This window comes from Gopherus evgoodei, chromosome 3 (assembly GCF_007399415.2).
Source record: "Gopherus evgoodei ecotype Sinaloan lineage chromosome 3, rGopEvg1_v1.p, whole genome shotgun sequence".
NCBI classification, from domain to species: Eukaryota; Metazoa; Chordata; order Testudines; family Testudinidae; genus Gopherus; species Gopherus evgoodei.
In genome coordinates, this window is record NC_044324.1 from 58,388,297 (window position 1) to 58,401,359 (window position 13,063).

Here is a 13,063-nt window from a genome sequence, read left to right on the forward strand (position 1 = left end):
CCCAGTGTGGCAGTGGCATTGGATAACAACAATAATGTCATGAGTGGATACTCTGCTGATGATGTCATACATGGCTTGTGCATATTGTTCCTTGTTCTCCTTGTTGGTAAGATTAATCAGTGCATAAGCATGATGATGATGATGATGATGTTGCCATGTCTAATGAGAAAGTCCTGCCACCACAATACATCTGAAGATGGGAGTGAAGCTTTTGAGGGCTTTACAAGCATTCCTTGACAAGGCAAAGGCAACATCACCAAGGCAAATGTGGCCACTGCCCTCACCATTAGGGCCTGACCATAGGATAATGATGGCCAATAATTACTGGCTCATCCCTGACACTTCAATGGGTCTTGCAGAGTCCTACTATGAAATGTTGTATTGCTTCTATCCAAATGACAAAGTGGTAGGAGACCCAGTGGTTTTCAGGGTATGTTCCAAACAGATAAGCCACCTTGGATCAGCAATGTTATAGGAGTGTTTCTGAAATCTGGGCTATCACAGAGGTGCAGATGCACCGGATGGATGCTTTCAACATGAAACAGCAACAATCTATTGAAGGCATATGGTAGTTTCATCATGTTACGAACAAGGATGTCAGGCGTCAGACCAACCAGCCTCCAATATCTTCTGAAGTGACTCAACAGCAGCTCAGGTGGCTTGACTATCCCGCTCTCTATGGTGGAGTCCATACCACTCCCCCAGGTTTATGTCTTCAACCCAACAAAATCTGGATGGAGAAGACCTCACAGACAGCCTAGCACATGCTGGAAGGATGTCATAGCTTTTTACCTTGCCTGCTCCAGGCTTACTATAGAGCAAGCCACAACATTGGCAGGAGACTGGACTATCTGGGAATGGGTGATAAGAAATATGCACTTTATGCTCCACAAGAAGGAGAATTAATGATGAATGAATGAATGAATGATTGATTTAGTCCAAATTTAGTTTAAGAATATTAATGATAACTTAGCTTTCGTGACATACTTTCTTGATTTTATTTTTGTTTTTTTAATAGTTTTAATAAAGGCGCTGAAGTTCAGAGCCTGTTTTAGAATTTCTTCACTTCCTCTCTCAGAAATAACAAAGTAAATCTCCCCTTGCTTATCATTTTGATTAAATTATCTTAGGTATAGTTTCAGTGGAATATGGTATTCTTCAGTTCCAGTTTGCAATCAGTATGTGGGTACCTTTCATGGATGGATGAAGTCTAGATATAGACTGAGTTCAGGCCAATGAGAGACATGTCACAGGCATATACTTTTAAAAGTTTTCCATGTGTAATTTAAATACTTAATTGTGAATTCATAAAACTTACATTTAAACTTTAAAGTAAATAGTAAAATGTAAGAGTGACCATGGGTAATCTTTAACACCCATATGGCACAGTGTTTTAACCTAGAAAATGAAAGGTAGCTGAGTGCATTTCAAAGTAATTCTTCAACATTCTGCTGAGAATATAAAAACATAATATGACTTTTGTTCTGGAGACATAACATGGGGCAGAAACGTGGTGTAAAATGACATGGTTCCAATGACTTCAACTGAGCTACACCGACTACATGAGTTGAGGATCTGGTCCATACTGTACAATAGTACTTTCACTTGCCTAGCACCTTCCATCAGGGGACTTCAAAATGTTTTACAAAGGTGGGTAAGGGAAAAATACATAATAAGTCTGTTTCTCTGAAGATATTGCCAAATTCTTGCTTCTGGTTTTCATGCCACTTGTGTGGGAGAGTTATGCAGAAAACTCTCCCAGCTCTTAAGGTTTTTGAACTAATGAAGCACTTGTAGGCTAACTTGAGGGTACTATCCTACTGAGCTTGTTCCAACATCAGATAACCTAGTGGCCCAGAACAATCTATTCATATCCTTTGCAACCATGATCAGGGAAGGAGCTATCCAATGGCTCCAATTCAAGCAGCTTCAGCTTCTAATGCTGCTGTCTCTATTAGGGATTGGGTATCATTAGGGGTATGTGTACATTTCAGTTGCGGGGGACAATTTCCAGCTCAAGTAGATGTATCCATGCTAGATTTGATTGAGCTGGCCTGCTAAAGATATCAGTGTAGCTATGGCTGCACAGGTGGTGGCATGGGCCTACTGTTCTAGTACGTATCCACGGGGTTAGATAGGATTGTATTTGGGCAGCTAGCCCATGTATCTGTGGCCCCACTACTATTTTTAGCATTCTAGCTTGATCAAAGCTAGTGCAAGTATGCCTAGCTGAGCAGTAAATTACTTTCCTGACTGCAGTGTAGATGTACCATGTCTGTTAATGTCCCCTGACTTCCAGTGAGTGTCTCTTTTGATTTCCTAAACCCAAAATGCTTAATTTCTTAATTTCTGCATGTCTCTTAAAACTATTAGTATTTGTTTCTGGTCTTTCCATGGGTTGTTTCATTTACAGAGATAACACAGCATCAATTTTATGTTTGCCAGCCTCCGACACAATCAAAGAAGAAAAGGAAGAGTCCCTGGCCCACAACAGTTAACTAACACTGAGACACACTTGGATTCTTCCTGCTTCCTGGTATGGCTAGGTAAGAACCTTTGGTATAACTGCATTGGCATCTCCTATGGCTCATTGCCACCATTCCAGTACCATCAAGAGGTTTGGTATATCAGTGCTTCCAGCTAGTCAGGAAAGAGGGTTAAATCTCAGTGGCTTTTGAGGCTTTACCCTCTTATCGAGGCTCAGTGTAATGACTCATTGAATGTATCAGCAGCTTAGCACCTGGGAATCCCAAAGATTTGCACATTGACAAAAAGAAACAAACCCTCAACATGACATGTTTAGTGCTGGTAGAACATTTGCTGTATGGAAATGCTCCTTAAACCCCTTCACATTCAGAGTAAAGATGCTCACCAAATTGTTTGGTGTCTGTAGTCTCCCATTTGCTCCCTAAGACTTGAATCATCAGCACTGATGTTTGTTATTACACTGTCTATTATGACATCCCTTGAACTATTTACTCTCCATTGGCAAGACTTGAAGTTCCTTTATAATTCTACTTTTATATAAATATCATTATGTAGGACTTTCATCTTCACCCACCAACCTCAGCTCAGCGTTGGTGCTAAATATGATTTTGGGATAAAAATGAAGAGGTGATAAAATTTGAATTTACCTTTTGGAGTCTCGTTTCTCCAGTGTCCACTTTCTTTTCTGGGACAGCTGACCCTCTTTTACATTTAGTGAGGGAGAAAAGAGATTTTTTTGTATATCTACATAATAAGAAGTATGAAAATGATAATGATTTCTCCCCCCCCCAAAAAAAAACAAAAATATGTGCTTTCCACAAGTTTTGAGAATGAGCAACTTCTCATGAAGATATATTTTTTAAAAATGTTTGCTTTAGACTTTTGGGGGGGAGGTTGTTGTTTCTTTCTCCTTTCCCTCCTTTTCTCTTTTTCATTTTTCCATTTTACCACTGAAAAGAGTGAAAAAAGGTAAAACAAAGAAGTAAGGAGAGAAGGAAAAAATTGAAAGCCAATAAACTAAATTAATTTTCAATTTTTTTTGCAAAATAATATTTGAAAGTATTTTTGTGAAAACTTCAATAAAAAGTTTTCATCTGAAAATTTCAAAAGTGATCTGAGAGAACATGCTGGGGGCATTGATGTACATTAATTAGAGCATGCTTAGTGGGGCAGAAATCTTGAGTCAGCTTACAGGTGCATAAGAATATCAAAAATCTTAAAATATAGGAGAATTTCCAATAGGACTCAGGCTGGAAGCATGAGATTCAGGAGTGATTCTTGATTTAAAGTATCATCAGAGTAGGATTATTGCTAGAGCAGAAGGAATAATTTACTTGACAAATCTAACCTCTTTTTCTGTTCCTGGAGTATCTCCCCTGGATTATTTCTTTGAATATAGTTGTTATTCAAATGTATTTTATTATTATTTGTTTTGAAGTTCCAACCAAAGGCTCCAGTCAGGATCAGGGCCCCAAGGTGCTAGGAAATGTACTATGTTTTTATACTATAAATTAATTGCAAATGTTTCAGTCTGAACAGTGAGTGAAGTATTGAGTATTAATAATTTGAAGTGTGCTGCTTAATTGTGAGTGTTCCAATTAATCACTTAGCTCCAATCCTGCAAACTTGCTTAAAGTTAAACATGTGAGTAGTCTCAATATAACAAAATGTCAATGAATTATTCACATGTTTAAAGGTAAGCATGTGCTTATGTGTTTGCTGGACGTGGGCCATCATATCATTCTGTTCACTGACTGGATGAGTGTACATGAATCTAATGTTTGGTATCTAATACAACTTTGTTCCTAACTACTCCCAGAAAATGAACACAAAATGACCATGGACTAAGAACATACAAAAAAAAATCAAGCAAATATCTGTGGAAATTTTTTTTGTCATTCATCTAGCTCTTGTTATTACTCTATTTTATAGAATGGAAAACAGAGGATCTGATTCTGAGAACTTCAGTTTTGATAGTGTTCACAAATATAACAAGGAGAAATAAATTCTCTCCACTGTAGAAATCAGTGGATAAAATTCTACACCTGTAGTATGTCTGAAGAGTACGCAAGATAATCACAGTGGTCCATTCTGGCCCTCAAATCTACTAAACTCTGATCTTACGCTAACATAAATCAGTGGACTTAATGGAATTAACCAGTGTACAAGTGGATGAGCTATAGAATTAGGTCCCAAGGTAACACAATGAATCAGTGGCATAGTCTGGAACAGAAACCTGTCTCTCATTTATATGCTTTGACCACTGACACACTAAATACTGCTGCATCTCCCAAATATGCTCTCTCTCACATGCACACACACAAAACATGAGAGAAAATTATCATCAAGTTCTCTGGAGTTTTGTAGAAAATGATGGATTCTAAAGACACAATTTACCAGACAAATGGTCCATGATCCCTATTCAATGATACAGACAAAAGAGAGAGAGAGAGAGAGAGTTTCTAGAACTGTGCAATCTACTCCAGAAATGTTATTCGTGGGACATCAGACATAAGAGTGGAGATCTATGAAGAAAAAACTCTTCCAAGAATTTTAGAGGATACAAGTGATTTAGAAGACAAACTTTTCTCTACTTCAGAGCAACTCAATTTGATTCAGTTTTGCTCATTGAATCAAATAAATGAGAAGTGGCATTTGAAAATAGTTTCTGATGATGAATGCTGTAAATGGATTGCAGTGAAGATACATAAAATGTCATCTTTTAGGCTTGCTGCTGTGATTGATTTCAATGGTTTGAAAATAAAATGCAGGGAAATCTTTATTTATGAACAGGTGGATATAAGCACAAAACCAAAATGAAATACAGCATAGTATAAATACAATGCAGGCTGGTTAAAATGGGGAGAGAGTACAAGAGAGAAAAATTATACAGTATATATATTTTACCAAGAACCATGCAGCCACTCTCCCAGCTGTTGCCTGGTAGAGCTAGCTATATATTTTCTTATATTGTAATATTCAGAGATGGTGAGACAAAAGTGATAGGCATATCTATGCGTCTGTAGGGGATATAAGAAAGAAGGACTCTGTTGCAGAAATTAGAACCAGAACTAATACCTTTACTCATGGGTACCTTAATTTAAAACTAGTATGAAAGAGTACTTTATACTATGCAGCTAGTCACACTGAAAACACTGGGGCTAATTACAGAGTAAGGCACTATTCCACATAAGTAAGGGTATCAGATTTTGGCATTATGGATTTATTTCTATACACCTATCTATACCTATCTATCAGTTTACTGCTGAATGTAATCAGGACATATACATCTGAATGCAATTTACTGAGGATCTACAGTATGCACGGGAGCGTTAGCACATGCAAATAATACTGAAAGTGTTTTGACAACAACTCTGTATCTTTGTCTTTTATGTCTTTTGAAAATATTTGTTCATCAATAATTTGGTAGGAAATTAAATCAGTTTGTGCTCTATTTCATTTCTATACTTAGCATGTCTTCTGCTTTAAGAATAAAGAACTTGTACAGAAACAAAACCAAGCCCAAGTTTTTCTTTTGTGGTCATTGTGTCCAGTACAGGTAAAACTGCTGGTTAATTGTATTAAATGAAGGGAGATTTCTCTCCTTAAGTGGGAGGGAGGATCCAGTGATGGAGTTTCTCAGTTCTGCTGTGTGGAGGTTGCCCTCAGAGTATTGCATCGGAGGATTGGAGAGGAAAAGGAAGAAGATATTTGGTCATGGAGCGGAAAAGGATGTTTGGCCAAGGGAGTAAACATCTGATCACACCTGAAGAGGACACTGCAACACCAGAACACATAGCAGCCTGCCAGGCTTCCCGCACAAGATCATGTAAGTAGGTAAACAGGGAGTCAGGCGATGGTTTTCTGTTAAAATATCAGGGCCAGGGGAATGGATTAGTGATGAGCTATGAGAAGACTTCCCCTCTATAGTAGACATAATTAAAAAGTCAAAATTTGCCAATAGCTACCTCCCAATGATACTTGTACTGTACTTTTCATAGAGAAATACTGAGATATCTCAGCTACTACTGTGTCCTGTGGTCTGCACTGGCTCCAAATCCATTTTTAGGTGTTGAAATTGTAAATTTTTGGGAGCAGGGATGGTCTTTTTGTTCTACATGTACAGCACCTAGCACAGTGGGGTCCTGATCCATGACTAGGGTTCCTAGCCATTGTGGTAACACGGTTGTAATCACCTACAAATACATGGGTGGCCTGTGACCTGGGTATTTATCACATAGATTTTCTCTACTGTTGTGGAAGTTGCAATCAGCTGAATAGTCTTGGTGCTGCTCCATGGGATTCAGCTCCTGAGGAAGAACAGGAGGGGATTCTGACTGGGGCACTCTTGCTTCTGACATTCATTCCCTCTTGCAGTCTGCCAGAGCCTTGGCTTAGTGATGTGATGCAAGACACATTTTTTCACTCTGTCCTTTTTGTCATTTTGGAGTACCTACTTCGTCCATGAACATGGATGCCAGAGGCAAGACTGACAACAGTTTTCATATTAATTTTTGTAATATGCACTCAGACATTACAATGAAGGTCACAGGATATTGTTTATAACTAAAAATAAAGCAATACTGATGAGTGTATTTCTTTAAGAAGCTGCTGTGTCGCTAGAACATAGTCTAAGTCCCCTGTGATGTGGCAGTTGCTATGTTTCTTCCTGTTTTTTATGATTAGTAGAATAAGTGGACATGTGTAATTGTGTCTTTGTTCTCTAGACTCTCTGTTAAGTATTTTGTTTCTAATTTGGTTTGTATTTTTAGCTAATTCTGCTTCATTGCTATATACATGAGAAGAGAGCTATAAGAAAAAGTTAATTTTATGCAGTATTGTGTAAAATTATAATCTGAAGGATATGCACACATTTCGCTGCCTGTATTAAAATATCTGAAAGAATAAGAGTTGATATCATTTCTATTATAAACTGTCCTGAAGGTACAGATTTGGATCACTTAATATGATTTGATCACAATACGCAAAATGTATGCAAACCAGCTGCTCGGTCCATTAATGATACATTCAAGAACATTCATTCTTCTAGTGCTGGAAATATCAGATTCACTTGTAAATGTTCCTAATCAGGAGCAAGGAGAGCAGGGTGTGAAAAACCAGCCTGGTACACTAGCTCTACACTCACTGGGAAGATGTAACTAGTTTCTAGCCACTTCAAACTGTTGGAGCAGGCCGAAGAATCTGATCCAGTATTTTTTTTAATTTAATATTTCTTTAAAATTTCTTTGAAAACTACTCCAGCAAAAACAGATATTGGGCCAGATTCTTCTCCCACTTATACCAGTGTTAATTGGGGTAATTCCTCAAAAGCCAATGGGGCTGAGTGGTCCAAAAAGGTGGAAAGCAGCTGGATTTGTCCAGCAGAGAACTCTTTGGTGTGTGGTAGCTCTCAACAGGTGCACAGGTAGTACAGCTGACTCGTGTGATGCCCCCTCCGCTCAGCTGTGGTGCACGGTCATGGCCATAGTGACCCTTCAAGCCTTCCTTACTAAAAATTAGTAACTAACTGCAGGATTATAGAATCATACACCTCTGCCCCGATATAACGCTGTCCTCAGGAGCCAAAAAATCTTACTGCATTATAGGTGAAACCATGTTATATCGAACTTGCTTTGATTCGCCGGAGTGCACAACCCCGCCCCTGGAGTACTGCTTTATCGTGTTATATCCGAATTCGTGTTATATTGGGTTGTGTTATAGCGGGCTAGACGTGTATTTGTATCTAGTGCCCAATTTTTCCATGGAGGGTTATAATTAATCTGTATCTATGCTACCAGCATATGAAGCCACATTCTGCAGTTCTCATATGAATAGCAACACTGAAGTCAAGGCTGGAGGACTGGGACTAGAATGTAAGGCAACCCCCCCCCCAAAAAAAAAAAACCAGTGAAGATCCGATTCTACATAATTTAAATCAATGAAAGTTTTGCCATGACTTCACTTCAGCAAGTTTGCGCCCTATATGTATAGACTACAGAGTAAGAGACAGATTTCTGTTCTAATGGGTACATCTAAAAATGCTCTTTTGGGGTGACCACATGCAATACATATGGATAGGTGGCATGAACATAATTACATGAAAAGAATAACTAGGAAAAATTCCCCCCTCAAATTCAATAATGTTGTAAATTTAATCTGTGTGGCTGGATGCAGTCTTTAGATTTACAATAGGCCTGAGTAATTAAATGAATGTCAGTCAGTTTTGCAAAAGCAGCAAAGAATCCTGTGGCACCTTATAGACTAACAGATGTCTGTTAGTCTATAAGGTGCCACAGGATTCTTTGCTGCTTTTACAGATCCAGACTAACACGGCTACCCCTCTGATACTAGTCAGTTTTGCAGAAACTATTGCTGCTTGAATGAATAGTGCAAGCTATTAATATAGTTATTAATATTGTATTATTATAACATTAGTGTGGAACTAGAAGACACTTGCATCTTCATGGCCGTATACTTAATGCCACTGCAGGAGAACAGTCATGGATATATAATTGCTGAAAACACATCAATTTCTGCGTTATATTTTTGTTATGAGTATTGCTCTACAGAAGCCCAATGTGACTAGTCACATGAGACTACTGATAATTAAACTGCTGATATTAGGCAGAATTCAGTTAGATGAAAACTACAGCTGTCAATCTGAAGTTCTCTGATACTATACTTTTCATAGATACATTCATATAAGCAATAATCCTACTGGAATTTATGTAGGTTATCAGGTCTCTCGAAAAGTTTACAATTAATTTCAGGTACTTTCTGATCATTATTCTTCAAGGTATGGATTAATTTTTGCCACCCTTACATTGAGCAGTGGCTCACACTGCTAGTGGTTCCACTGAAGTCAGTGGGACTGTATGTGGCATACAGGGAACTTCGATTCCTGACACCTTTAGCTCTTCAGGGCAGCCTCTTGGCTTACAATTTTTCAAGTGGTGGCCGTGAGAGGTAAGGATGGCTATATGTGGCCATATATTACATACAAACCAGAAACAAACAAACATTTTATTTATTGCTTAGGCACATAATATGTATTATGAATCCTTTGCTTCTAGTTCACATTTGTGAAAAATATCTGCTAAACCTATGTTAGTAAATATTAGTTTGGTTAACATAGTTATTTTGATTCCTTTTAAAGTCTTCTTTTTGATACAAAACATCTCTAGCATTTGTAGCTTGAATATAATGTGTTTTTTTCTCATTAGTTTAATGGACATGTTTAATTGCTTAGGACTATGATATACAAAGGAACTACAAGTTAATGTCGTGACATAGAAAATTATCTCAGCATAGTGATTTCTAACTAATTATTATTTCCAAACCAAAGACCATTTCTCCTGTGACAATGAGCTATTGTAGCTAGAGATGGACTTTTCAAAAAAGTTGGAGTACATTTGAGAAGAGGGAGTGTCGGGCCCAGGGGCTCCTCTAGGCACCAGCAAAGCAAGCACCTGCTTGGGGCAGCCCATTTGCAGGGGCGCATGGGAGCTAAGAACTAACAGGGGGCTCTGGGAGCTGTAGTTCCTTGGTTAGCTCTCTGCCTATAGAGCCAGCCCTGGGGCAGGGAAAGAACTACATTTCCCAGCATTCCCTTGGCCACCACCAACTGGAAAGGAAGGAGGGGGACCTCACGCGGCAGCGTGCTGTGAAAGGTAGGGATACCATATTTTAACATTCAAAAAACAGGACAGTCCACGGGGAAGGAAGCCCCATCCAGCCACCATCCACTCCTTCCAACTGCCCCCCACTGAAACCCCAACCTATCCAACCCCCCCGCTCCCTGTCCCCGATCACCCCCTCCCGGGACCCCTGCCCCTAACTGCCCCCCAGGACCCCATCCCCTATCTAGGTGCTGCTGCTCCTTATCCCCTGATTGCCCCCTCCCAAGACCCCTGCCTCTAACTGCCCCCCGGGACCCCGCCCCCTATGTAAGCCTCCCTTCTCCTTCTGATCACCCCCTCCCGGGACCCCTGCCCCTAACTGCCCCTTGGGACCACACTCCCTATCTAAGCCTCCCTTCTCCTTGTCCCCAGCTGACCCCTCCTGAAACCCCTCCCCTAACTTCCCCCCTAGGACCCCACCCACTACCTGTCCCCTGACAAACCCCTGGGACTCCCATGCCTATCCAACCACTGCCTGTTCCCTGACTGCCCCCCCTGAACCCCTGACCCATCTAACCCCCCTGCTCCTGTCCCTTCACTGCCCCCGCCCGGAACCTGTTACCCCTTCTCCAACCCTCCAGCCCCCTTACCGTGCCACTAAGACCAGCATATCTGGCTCTGCGCAGCGCCAGACACGCTGCTGCATACATGCTGCCATGCTCCCCCGCAGAGCCCACAGCCCCCTCCCCCGCCATCCTGCACCTGCCTTCTAGATTTGAACACCTCAATATTCAGGAGTGCTCAAGCTCAGTTTGGGCAGCTGTTACTTCATTTCTCCCAAATCAAATATACTGATCCATTGTAACCTGCTGTAGAAAAAGTAGGATAAAATTGAGCAAGAAATGCTTCCTAGTGGTTATTAGGACTGGAATTGCTATTTTCAACAGCCATTGCCTTTTGTTTGTTTGTTTGTTTAAAAGGAAGACAGTGATATTGCACTGGCAAATTCCCCATAGAAAGAAAGAGTGGAACAAAAGAATAACAAAGGCATTTCAACTTTTCCTCATGTATGGAAGACAGTCTGATAATATGCATCCAGATATCCTCCAATCACACAAGCTGAAAATTGTTACACTTTACTGCAGCTCTGTAACCATATGGGAACCAATCCTGTCTGTGTTTTGTGCACATCCAAAGTTCCTGCTGAATGACCTGCCCTGGGAGCAAGTTACCAGTGACCCAGGGCTGCGGTAGAAGGAGGGTGCAGGTGGTGATGGGGGAGAGCCCAGGGCCGGGGAGGCAGGGAGGTCGGGGGAGGGCACTAGTGGGGGGAAAGAGGGAAGCCCAGTGCTGGGGCGGGGAAGAGCCCAGGGCTGGGGCAGCAGGGGGGTGTGGGGGGGAGCCCAGGGCTGGGACAGGGACAGCCAAAATTTTTTTTGCTTGTGGCGGCAAAAAACCTAGAGCCCACTGACAGCAATTCCAGGCCCCTGGGCTGTCCTTAGAGGGGTGTGGGGCCTGGGGCGGAAGTAAGGAATCCATCACTTCCGGGACCAACCATGCTGGCTACCTGTGACAGCCCGCGGGGCACTCCAGAGGTCTAAGAGCCCTGTGGCTCACCCGGGCGATTTAAAAGGGCCTGGGGGCCTTGGAAATTTGCCCCCCCCAACATGTTGGTGAGCCTAAGGGGTGTATTTGCCTATGAACATGCAGCAACTAATATACCACTACTTCTGAAGTGTGGCTAACATGAAAGGGTAAACATTCACATGTTACAAAGCCCTTTAACATCTTCACTGGTTCTACAACAAATACTTAACAAAGGCATCACCTTCTTATTCATCTCAATTACCACTACAGCAGTTCTAGAGCTGAAGATGGTTCTGATGGGCATCTTTATCAGTGAAGTACTCAGCAGTGAACATGTTAATTTTAGGACCTGCAGTCTCTGAAGTGCATAACTCTCTACAGGAAAATTTGTTTTTTTGGTTGTTTGCTGGGAATCCCACTAATTCAGTAAGCGATTTTATCTTTCTCTTTTTACACCTTCATTTGTCATTCTGTAATCTGACCTCTTTCCTTCACTGCCACTGATGGTGTCCTCTGAATGGCCCTTTCAAGAATAGTTTTTTGACATGCAGTTTAAGAGAAAATAAGATGACAAGCAATATTCACAGAATATGCCTGACACCATATAGAGGATTAGGAATGTATCTGCAATTAAATAGTAAATGGTTGCCCTTTATTAGCTACATTAGTAATGAAAGATGATTTCACCACTAGCCCATGAAGATTATTGTCATTAGCCCCACAGAGTAAAGACATAACCAGCATTTTCAAACTTGGGTGCCTTCATTGTCCTTTATGCTAAAGCAATGGTCCCCAAACTGTGGAGCGTGCCCCCCTAGAGGGGCATGGAGTAGTGTTCTGGGGGGTGAGGTAGGGCCTGGACCAGTCCCCACAGGGGGTGGAGAGGGAGCGCCACGCAGTCCCGCTCCGGCCCCTGCTCCCAGCCACGGCCCCTGCTCCCAGCTACAGCTCCTAGCCACGGCTCCAACTCCAGGTGTGGCCCCACCCTCAGCCCCCGGCTCCTGGTCTGGCCATGGCTTGAGCCCCAGCCCTCACCCCGCAAGAGCTGCAGCCTTGTTCATGGCTCTGGTTCCTAACCACAGCTTGGGTATTAGCCCACAACAAAGCTTATGCTCAAATACATTTGTTAGTTTCTAAGGTGCCACAAGTACTCCTGTTCTTTTTGCGGATACAGACTAACACGGCTGCTACTCTGAAACCTGTCATTAATTGGGTAACTGATTCACTAGGAGGTAGTCTGATGTGAATTACAATTACTGAAATAACTGACGGACTGGTGTGTGGTTTGTTTTTTTTCCCCTTCCTTCAACTGGAGAATGGTTCAATAAAGTAACAGTGGCTGGTTTTACCACTATAAATCATCCCTAGCT

The 13,063-nt window shown here is 41.3% G+C and overlaps 1 protein-coding gene across 3 annotated transcripts in view; it reads right to left on the reverse strand.

Moving 5' to 3' along the window:
* KHDRBS2 (KH RNA binding domain containing, signal transduction associated 2) overlaps positions 1-13,063 on the reverse strand; it is a 669,346-nt gene that overhangs the window by 84,883 nt on the left and 571,400 nt on the right. The window lies entirely within an intron of this gene.